Consider the following 11972-nt stretch of genomic DNA (forward strand, 5'->3'; position numbering starts at 1 on the left):
ATAAAAATAAAAAAATAACTGCTATAACTAACCCATACATTGGAAAAGTCTGAAAATAAATGCAATGTGCAATTCTTGTGGACCTCCCACCTCTAAAAAGGGGTGGAGTGGGAATATCTTCTATCTTTTCTTTTGAGCCATGCTTGCTCTTTATAATTTTGTAACATTCATTTTGATTGTGTGTGTGAATTCCTTCTATTTACATACTTGTTTTGTTGGCTTACTTTACTCTGCATCAGCTCATGTAGATTTTTGTATGCTTTTCTAGATATAAGTTATTGAAGCTTAAATCAGTGCTAAGTCTTTTGGGGAACCTTATATTTGTTGTTTCTTGTACAGCAGTAATATTCCATTACATTCATATGTTATTGTTTGGTCATATCAGTCATATCTGACTCTTTGTGACCTCATTTGGGATTTTCTTGGCAAAGATACTGGAGTGGCTTGCCATTTCCTTCTCCAGCTCATTTTACAGATAAGGAAACTGAGGCAAATAAGATTAATCAAATTGCCCAGGGTGACATAGCTACTAAGTGTCTGAGGCTGGATTTGAACTCTGGAAGATTAGTTTTCTTGACTCTAGACCCCGTACTCTATCCACTGTGCCACCTAGTTGCTCACAATTCATTTAACCATTCCCCAATTGGTGGACATCTATTTTGTTTCCAATTCATGCTATGCTCCTATAAACAAAAAGTGTTCCTATTAACATTTTGCTATATTTCTGGGAACTCTGTTTTTTTTATCAATGGCCCTTATTCTTTTTTTTTTAAGTTAATTCTGGACTTTAGCTTCAGGCTGTGCATATTCATCCTTACTCATATGCTCCTTCTCCCATCTTTTGTATATGACTTTTAGAATATGAACATATTTGAGAGCTCCCTATGCAGCCACATTTTTTGCTAGCATTTCTTTTTCTACCTCATCTGGATCAATCCTAATTCTATTGCCAGAATTTTATTTTGAGAACCTCCAATTTATCTTCAGCCATCTTCACTTTTAGAATGCCTCATCATGGGATTATCTTTTGTTTGAATCTTTGAAAAACTGCTTTTCTAAAGTCTACAGTAAATGTCTCACCAGGAACTCTAAGATGAAAGGATCTTTTTCTCTAAAGTTTCTTATAACTCTCATTTCACCAGTTCCTTCTGGATTCAATGGCTAATTATTTTTTTATTCCCCAATTTGTTTTTTCATTCCCAAGAGTATTTACTTTTTAACAAAGTTTTCAACTTTAAGATAAAGGAGTGAAGCTACCCTGGTAAAAATTTTGGGTATGGGGAAAGTGTTGGAATAAGGCTAGAAGGAAAGGGGTAGAACATTTCTCTGGGTAAGGCCAGATCTAGGGACAAATTTCCACTTCTTCAGAGGTGAGCCCTCTTTATTTATCTGTGAGCTGGATGTGGTCCTGTGGGTGGAGAGGTCTAATATTATACATCGCTGTCTTGGTGTCAGGCCAAAGCTTCTCTTGTTAATTCATGTTTTTGAGATTGCCTCATGAGATATGCAAAATTTCAATTCCAAAGAGCACAAGAATTTCAGGGAGAGAGAATATCCCTTTCTCCCCTTCTCCTTATCCCCAACCTCCATAGATCACTGTCTAGCTAGGTGAAAGGTTTCGGAGCAAACTAGGGGAAAGGGCAACCAGTCGTCCTGCAAGCTTCATGAAAAAACAAACTGTTCTGGTTTCCTGATGTTTCGCAAGCTCCACCTTATCAGCAATTACACTAAGGCTTTTATTCTGCCCAGCTGGGCAGAAATAAAAGGTAATAAAATGATTTTATGTAGTATGTTCTTGCAGACGTGGAACATACACTGTTGACTGTGGTTCATGTCTTTTTCTGAGCCATGAATCAATCCTTTAACAAATATTTATCAAGTACCTACTATGTACCAGACACTCTGCATCTGTAAAATAGGGATAACAGTAGCACCTACCTCACAGGGTGGTTGGGAGGGATCTTAAAGTACTATATGAATGCTAACCATTATTGTCATTAATATTTGACAATTGTTATCTAGAGAGAGAGATCATCCTAGAAAAAAGAGAATTCTGACCTGAAAAGGAAGAGAAAACCCATCGAGTTGCTTGACAGGTGTTTTGCTTAAATCTGCCCGTCCTGGGGAAGAGGAAGATGACTGGGAAGAGGAACTGTTTGCAAGTTTAAAAGCTCTTCGTAGAAGCATGAAAGAATTTGGGGAAGGGGAGGAGAGAGCGAAGAAAGGGAGCGTGGGATGATGGACAAATAAATGGGCCAAGACCTAAGGGAACCTGAAGGTGCTGTGGCTTCTCCTCATGATGCTGGAACTTTGGGATTAGTTTAGGCATTTTTTTTTGGAGAAGGCAGGGCAATTGAGGTTAAATGATTTGCCCAAGGTCACACAGCTGGTAAGTGTGTCAAGTATCTAAGGCCGGATTTGAATTCAAGTCCTCCTGATTCCAGGGCTGGTGTTCTACTCACTGCACCACCTAGCTGCCCCTAATTTAGGTAATTTAAGCAAATGGATAGAGGTTTAGGCATTAGGGTTTGAACCTTAGAAGGAGATGTGTACGAGTGAAGCCTTTCCTGATCTCCTCACCTACTCATTCCCCCTTCCAACAAATTGCCTTTGACTTATTTTGTATGCACTCCTATTTATACCCGTTGTCTTCTCCTTGAGGCCAAGGACCGTTTCATTTATGGTTTGAGATATTTCATGCCTAGTATGAAGCCTGGCTTATCATAGTTGCTTACTATATGCTGGTTGACTGAGTGAACGAGAGGGGAAGGAGGGAGTACCTAGAGTAGACCGAGTCTACAACTTGTCAAAGGATAAGGCACTCACTCCACCTGGCTTAGGGGTAACCAGGTGTCTCTTGTTGGGTAGTTAATACTAGGAAATCATCATATTTAGAACTGAAGCTGTTCAATCTTGTCTGACTCTTCATGACTCTTTTGTGGGGGATTTCTTGGCAAAGATACTAGAGTGGTTTGCTGTTTCCTTCTCTAGTGCATTAAGGCAAACAGAGTTAAAACAGGGTCACATGGCTAGGGAGTAACTGAGGCCAAATTCAAAATTAGGTCTTCCTGACTCCAAGACCAGCCTCTATTCACTGAGTCACCCAGCTGCCTCCTAGGCAAACAGAGGTTAAGTGACTTGTTCAGGGTCACACAGATGCTAGTAAGTGTCTGAGGCTGGATTTGAACTCTGGTCTATTTGACTGCAAGCCCAGCACTCTATTCACTGATCCATGTAGCTGCCTAGATATCTTAGAGATTATTTAGTTGAACCTGCTCATTTTATAAATGAGGAAATTGTTGGCCTTCAAGATTGTGTCATGACTAAGGTCATACAAGAGGTAAGCAGCAACGCCAGGATTCAAGCTAACATCCTCCTACTCTTTTTAACCTATGACTTTAAGAGACTCCCCTGGGTTGGGGCATCCAGAATATCAAGGCACCAACCCTTTTTCCTGGTCCTGAAAGAAGCATGTGCTTGTCAGCAGACAGGGTCTCCTGGGGGAACATCCACCTTCCCTGGCTTACTCTTATTATGAAGAGGAAGAATTGACTATGGGCTCAATTTTGGGGCCCCAACCTCAAGAAACCAACAGCAAGAAATAACCACTAACTGCAACAACAGAAGAGAAGAGAGAAGTAGATATAAGAACTCAAAAAGCACAGCAGTCTGGAGCTACTTAAGACAACTGTGCATAGCCCTAACCATCTCCGTAGACCCTGAGGACATAACTGTGTCACAGACCAGTACAATACACAGCAAGATAAGTGTTGTCCATAATTATGACCTACAGTCATCACCAGAAGACCTAAGTTATGTGAGAGGAGAGTGGGCTAGAACTTATTTGGAAAATTGCTCAGCATTTCTAATGACAATAATCAATAAACATTCAGTGCCTACTCTGTGCCAGGCACTATGCTAATAATAATAAATAAAATAAATCACAATAAATAGCAAACATTTAATAGTATTTTAAAGTTTTCAATGTACTTTAAAATGCTATTTAATTTAATCATCTGCACCCCCTGCCATGGAAATTAATCTTTTTCATATTAACACTCTCCTAGTGATGCTCTTTGGCTGGGATTCATGGAATATCATAATTTCAGAAGATTAAAAATTGTAGGTAACCAAAGTGGCAATGACAAAGGAGGAGAGAAGGAAACGAATATTTATTAAGTGCCTACTAGATGCCAGGTGCATTACAAATGTCTCCTTGGATCCTCACAAACACTGAGAAATAGGTGCTACATGATCTCCATTTATTGTTGAGGGTACTGAGGCAGACAGTGCCCAGAGTCAGGAGCTAGTAAATGTCTGAGGCTGGATTTGAACTCAGGTGTTCCTAATTCCAGGCTGATTGGTCTACCCACTGTGCCATCTAAATGTTCAACAAAAAAGACATGATGAACACTGGTAGGTTGCTGCACATTTCCAACAATGGCTATTGTTAGAGGACCTCTTTTAAACCACCGGAGGAGGGAAATATGTTTTGCATGATTTCACATGAATAATCGATATCATATTGCTTGCCTTCTCAGTGGGTGGGGGAGGAACTAGAGACAGAAAATTTGGAACTCAAAATTTTTAAAAAGTATTTTAATATTTAAAAAAATGTAATTGTGAAATATTTTGTAAAAGAAATAAAAATACAACAAAAATAAAAAAAAAAACACTAGAGATCTCCAAGCAAAGGCTGTAGGTTGGATTCTTTGTCTAGGATGGGTTGAGCTACATGATAGCAGAAGTTCCTTAACACTTAAAAACATTTCATTGAGTGGACTCATCACAGAATCACAGAATTTCAGAGTTGGAAGGGACCTGAGCTGCCATCTAGGCTAATCTAAAAAGATGCTTACTAGTTGTGAGGCCCTAGGGAAGTTACTTTAACCTCTGTCTTCTCCTCTTTAAAATGGGGATAACAGGTCTCCAGTCTCCCAAGTCCAGTGTTCTTTATCATTTATACAAGGGCTTGATTGAGACTCATAGAATCATAGAATCCAAGGGTTGGAAGGAAGCTCAGGGGGCAGCCTGGTCTAGTGAAAAGATTCCGGAATTTTGAGATAGAACACCTGGATGTGGAATTTTAGCTCTGCTGTTTATTACCTGTGGAACCTTGGACAAATCCTAGCACCTGTGTGAGCCTGTTTGCTCAATCTCTAAAATTAGGAAGATGCACCTGATTATTAGTTTCCCCATCTGTAAATGAAGGTGTTGGGCTAAATGACCTCTGAGATCCTTTCCAATTCTAGCTCTATGATTCTACCATCTCTGAGGTCGTTTCTATCTCTAAGCCTAAACTCTAATTATATAATGAAAAGTCAACTAATCTGCTCCTGTTGGCAACCTCCTTTGCAAGTAGTCATCTATCTAGCCTCTGAGAGAATACCAGTAGTGGTAGAAATCCACTAGAATCTGAAGAATCCCATTGGACTCTTGGATGACTCTAATACATAGGAAGCAGAAATCTGCCTCCTTATAATTTCTATCCACTGGTCTTTGTTCTGTTCTGGAGAGGCCAAGCAGGAAAAGTTGGGTTCTTCTTCCACATGACGGTCCTTCAAATAGAAAGATAGAATATTGGACCTGGGTTGCTGTTGTTTGTCCTTTGTTTTTGAAGAGGACCAACAGTGTCACAGGTGATGTCTTGACTTGCGTGAATTAGATTTAAGTGAAGCAGAGTTGTGCAAAGTTAGCCTCACTCTCTCTTCCAGAGTCATCGAAGTCCAGTGGCAGGACAAAAGTCAAGATAATGAACAATGGCCTGGGTAGCAGTAGAAGACCTTGGAGTCTTCAATGGACCAAACTCTAAGCCCTTCACAGTGTCTGCTTCAGCTACCTTCATGGCTATTGGAACAAATTGTTCTCAGGACCTGGAATGGAAATATTTGAAGACAATCATGTTCTATCTAAAATTTTCTATTTTAAGGGGTGCAGTGGATAGCTCACTGGTCCTGGAGTCAATCAATAGATAAATATTTATTAAGAGCCTATTATATGCCAGACACTGTGCTAAAAGTGGATATAAAAAGGAAGTAAAAGATCGTTCCTGTCCTCAAGGAGCTTACAATCTAATGCCAGGAAGACCAGAGTTGAAATCTAGCCTCAGGCACTAGCTATGTGTCCCTGGACAAAGTCACTTAATATGTTTTCTTAACTATAAAATGGGGATAAATAACAGCACCTACTTTGTTGTAAAGATCAAATGAGATAATATTTGTCAAGTGCTTAGACACTTCATAAATGTTTATTCCCTTCTCCCTATTTTCTAGGCCAGTGCTTCTTAAACTTTTATCATTCAGGACCCCTTTTTACCCAAGAAATATTTATGTGACCTAGACTATATAGGTATATAAAATAGGCATACAAATAAAACATTTACTGATAATAACTCATGAAGAAATTTATTTTAAAACAATTCTTTGGCATACATATAATTTTACCATTTGTTAAAAACAAAAACAAATTCACATACTAATGAGATAGATTTGCTTGTTTATTTTTACATAAAGAATTAAATCTTGGTAGAATATCTTCAACATTTTTCAGAGTTGATCAATATTTTGATTTTATAATCGTCAATGCTGAGCATGCCGCTTTGCATGAATACATCGTACAAAATAGCAGAAGCATGTTTAGGGCCATTTCAGAAATTGTTGGAAATTCTTCTAATCCCAAGCCAAAATTCATTTAATAGTTTTTTAGGAAACTCAAATTTTAAACCTGTGTCACTTTGTAACTCGTCAGATTCTTGAACTTTTAATGGCAGATGACTGACATTTTTATTTCAATTGAGTATGGTTTATGAACCCAATTTAGTTTTTTAGAATCAAAATTTGAAGGGAAGTATCCCTGAAAATGTGTCTCCAGGCACTTCAGATGATCAATAACTCTTACAATTAAATCTTTGGGAAGGTTATTTTCAATTATAAAATCATCTGTAGCTATAATCATTTCTAAAGAACCATTTTCCACCCTACTGTTCTACATGTTAATTTTTAAAATATGTTACAATTTTTTCCTTAAAGTGACATGTTTAAATCATCAAGTTTTCCAAAGATATCTGGCAAATAACACAATTTTGAAAGCCCTAAGTCATTATGAAAAAATTAATAAAATTGGATTTCCACTCAAAAATATGAAAACTTCATCTTTCAAGTTCAATAATCTGTTTAAATTTCACTCTCTTGAGAGCCACATGATTTGACATATTTTCTTTTTCTTGTCAATTTAGGCATACTACAACCTGGTAGTGAAGACTCTGCCACATTGTCATCAGTATTTTTAGCTCTTCTGTCTAAATTTAGCTGCTTATCCATAACTGAAAATTATTTTTGTCCTAAAATATAAATAAATGATGCTAATAATTTCTCAGATAAATCCTAGCTTTAGTTTATGAATTTACATTTATTTTTGCTTAATTTTAAAAATGATGTTCACATTTACATATACATATAGCAGTGATGGTGGAGAAATATTATTAAAGGGCTTTTGTCTTTACTTGCTGCAAGTAAACTCTTATGTTTCGGTAAAAGGAGATAACAGCAATTTTAAAAATTAAACATTCTGACACAACCCAATCCAAAGATATATTGATTTGATACTAACATGCTGAGGAATGATGGGAAGAAAATATTAAAAGTTTTTATTTTCCTTAGTTAAACTAAATTAATCAAAATTAAACTTTCTGAAAGAGCAGAAAACGTCGCATGTACAGTAAAAACACTGCAATTTATAACATACAATAGCGTCAAATCTAAGCCGAGGTGTTTCTGGCAGCATTGTTGGTGTTGTATGGAGTGACACAGGCATAGTGCAAAGTGTGCATGTTTTGTGTTCAGAACTAAGGCTGTAGTGAAGTGTTGAGATGGTGAGATACAAGGCAGCAAGAACTGCCAGAAACACCTCAGATTCAATATACAGTTGATTTTGAATTAATTTTTGGGCATTGGGCATTCAGAAAACTTTTACTGTTGCTAAATTTTTCATGACCCCCACATTCAGTTATGTGACCCCATGACTCACATTTTAAGAAGCGCTGCTCTAGGCTGTAAGGACTCCAAAGTTCTGTGCCAAGGAAAATGGAAGAAATTGTGGGTTCACAGGATTTAGAGCTGAAAAGACCTTAACGATGAGCTACTCTAGCACCTACATTTTAGACAAGAATGGTATGGGGGAAAGGAAAACGCACTGGATGTGGAGTAAGGGAATGTGGGTTCAAGTCCTTCTTCTGTTGATTTCAACAATTCATTGGACAGGTATTTATCAAGCACTATGCACTCCACCTACTGCTGAAAAATAAAACAATCCCTTTCCTCAAGGTGGGAGAAACATCACCAGGGAGTAAATACAAACTGAAACACATAGTAATTTCATGGCAGAGGACATTGGCAGCTGGGAATGTGGTTGGGATCAAGATGGAATTTGTGTGGGTGGCAGAACCTGAGTTGAGCCTTGGAGGAAACCAGGGATTCCATGAAAAGTGGAGGGAGTATTTTGGGGGCCTGGGGTTTTATGCACAAAAAATGTCGTAAATGGGGTATGGTGAATAAGCCGATATGGCTGGATGCCACGTGAGTTTGCATGAAGGAAAGTCATATGCAATAAATCTGGGAAGGTAGGCCAGAGATTGATTGTGAAAAGCTTTTAAAGTTCGGCAGAGGTGTTTGTATTTTATCCAAGAGGAAAGAGGGATCCTTTGAAGCTTCTTGAACAGAGAAGGGACATGATCAGACTTGTGCTTTAGGAATATCAATCTGGTAGCTGTGTGGAGGATGGATTAGAGAGGGTGGATGCTAAATGTAGGTTAAGAGGCTTTTGCCATAGTTCAGGCGTGAGCCAGGGTGGTTGGTGGCTCTGTGAGTAGAGAGAAAGGGGAAGATATGAGATGCATGTTGGAATTTGAAAAAAGACTTAGCACCTGATTGACTATGAGGAATGAGAGAGAGGGAAGGATGGAAGAATAAAGGCCTGTTAGGTGCCAGCCACTGAGCTAGATGCTGGGGATACAAAGACAAAACAGTGTAGTAGTAGCCTGTACCCTCAAGGACCTCATATTCTACTGGGTGAATATGGGTGATTGAAAGAGTAGTTCAATCTTCAAAAGAAATAAGAAAGTTAGGAAGACAGTAGGGTTTTAGGGAGCAAGATAGAGTGTTGTTTTTGGACATGTTGGTTTTTAAATGCCCAAGGGACAGCCATATGGAAATGTTTAATAGGGGGTTTGTGACATTGTAACAGTAAGGTAATAATAACAATGTAGAGGATAATTGTCAAAATGCCTATGTAGTTCTATATCTCAAAGTATATGAGACTCTCCACATAGAAGGTAGAAGTAAAGCATTTCTTCAGACACCAGAGAACCATATCCCATAACCAAATGTTCAGCTCCCACAGCCAGTTAGTCCACTTTATCATTAGTCCACTTTATCATAACAGCAAGGAACCCAAAACATCCAATACACAATATCATAACATGGAGCTTCTCCATCCCAAAACCTCTCCAACCCTCTGCTGGGGTCTTCCTAAAAACAAACTCACAGTACAGCTAAGTCAGCCTGTTCAGTTCTAACCATCACAAGGGTGGCCATTAGCAGCCATAACTGTTCTCTCTCTCTCTCTCTCTCTCTCTCTCTCTCTCTCTCTCTCTCTCTCCCCCAGCATTTCCTGTGACATAACTTCCTTTTCCTGTCAGGAAGTTCCTCCCACCACATGCAACTTGGGCTTCCTGTGACATAAGCAGGTGACACGGCCTATTAATGGGTGGGAAAGATCTTCAAATCTAATTACTACTACAGACATAGAGCTGAGTCTCAGGAGAGAGACTAGAAGGGGATGTACAGATCTGGTTGTTGCCTGCATAGGGATAGGAGCTGATGACATCACGAAGAGATGGAGTACAGAGAAAGGGACAAGGTTCAGGATCAGCCATGGAGTATGACAAACACAATGATCAACGAAGGAGGCTGAGAAGAATCAGCCAGACAGATAGGAGGATAGATAAGAGAGAGCAGCATCACGAAAAGGCTGGGAGAAGGGAAAGTCTGGGAGGAGGGGTTAGTTAAAAAAAATTAAATGATGAGAGAGATCAAAAAGGATGAGGACTGAAAAAAGTTCGTTGGATTTGACAATGAAGAGATCATTGGGAACACTGGAGAGAGCAGTTTCAGCTGAAACAAGGACATAGAAGGTTGCAACCCCATTTGGAGTTTTCTTGGCAAGGATGCTGGAGTGGTTTGCCATTTCCTTCTCCAGTTCATTTTACAAATGAGAAAAATGAGGCAAGCAGGGTGAAGCGATTTGGTCAGGGTCACACAGATAGTATGTGCCTGAGGTCAGATTTTGAGCTCAGGCGCTCCTAACTCCAAGGCCAGCACTCTATCCACTGCACCACCCAGCTACTTTACCTGACATCAATTATTTGCCGCTTTGTAACTGCCATCGTTCTGCCTGTAATCTGTAACTGCCTAACCTCTTTAGGCTCAACAAGGGGTGAATCCTGGGGCATTGTAGGGCCAGTAAAAGAAAGCCAATGAAAAGGATTGTAATTCTGACAACGAAGTACCGATGTTCCCATAGAAGGAGGTAGAGGAGAGTCTGGTGAAAGGAAGGGGAAATCAGCTGGGGAGATAAGCTTCAAGTCTGGAGTAGGGAGGATGATACCCTCTTTTACTTTCCTAGATATGAAACCTCACAGTCACTGGTTTCTCCTTCCTGATAGCAAAGTGAAGGCTTCTCCAGTACCTAATCAGTCCTTGATTCTGCCTGATGCTGATAAACTCTCACTTTTCTCTCTGCTGAGGTAGGTGTTTTCAGATTTAATCTCAGAGCTCACAGATATAGCTGTTTGTTTTTAAGACAGAAAATTCCACATAAAAATAAGAACCTTATTGAGGATCGACATTTCACACAGTGTGGACACAGTTCCAATATGCTGTAGGGCTACATTAAAAGGCATATTTAAAAAAAGATCTTAGTAGAGAGACAGTAAGACACACTTATACCAAGAACAAGCCAGACAAGACTTGATGGTTTGACTCCGAAATCTAGATTTAAAGGTCCCAGGTGTTCCATCTTGAATCCAGGAGGCATGACAATGAGAGGAAGACTCTGGCACAACATTTTGACCATTTTCCTCTGCAGAGATATACTTTTCTGTGTTTTAGGTAGCCTTTGGTACCATTTCATTTTTATGGGACTATTCAATTCTCCACATTCTTCGGTCAGTGTTTTAGTTGTATTTAGTTTTTTTTTCTTTTTAAAAACTCATTTCAATTTTATTAATCATAATAAAGCTTTTAAAACTGTAATTTTTGTGACCAGGCAGCTGTTTAGTTTTACCAAAAAGACAAATGCAACACATACTTTTGACACGCTAAGTCAAAACAGTCTTAAATTCCACACCTAACATTTTTAAGATAAATGACTAAAAGTCACCATTTACTCAGCCATTCCCTAAAATGGGCTAATGATTACTTGTATTACATGAAGCTTTACCAGCAAATTATACTTACTCCTGAGCAGATTCATTCCAGCAAAGTTGTTAATGAAGTAAACCTCTAAGGAAAATTTCATTCTTCTTCTGAGACCACCATTGATTTAACATTTTCAATTTAGAGATGGGGAAAAATTCCTCCCTGACTGAGTTCTTTGATAATGGCCAAGTTTAAAAGTTACTTGCATCTCCCTGGGCCTCTCTAAGGTCTGTGGTTCTAATTCCTTCAAACATGAGTGTGGCAAAGGGGAAGATTCTGTGCCCCTCCTCTAACCTGGTATCACGTAACTGAGCTATACTGAAGAAGACCAATTTCCATGTTTCTTACTCAAGGTCTCCAGGGCCATGAAGGACTCTCCGTAACTGAGGAACTCTTCAAAAGGCTCTGCCCACATCCTGCCCCCTTTATGTTCCAAGGGAGCCCGAGAGTGGGTGCAGGGTTGAGGGGAGAACAGGCCAGGAACAAAAGAGTCCCAAC

The sequence above is a fragment of the Trichosurus vulpecula genome, chromosome 7, assembly GCF_011100635.1.
Source record: "Trichosurus vulpecula isolate mTriVul1 chromosome 7, mTriVul1.pri, whole genome shotgun sequence".
NCBI lineage: Eukaryota > Metazoa > Chordata > Mammalia > Diprotodontia > Phalangeridae > Trichosurus > Trichosurus vulpecula.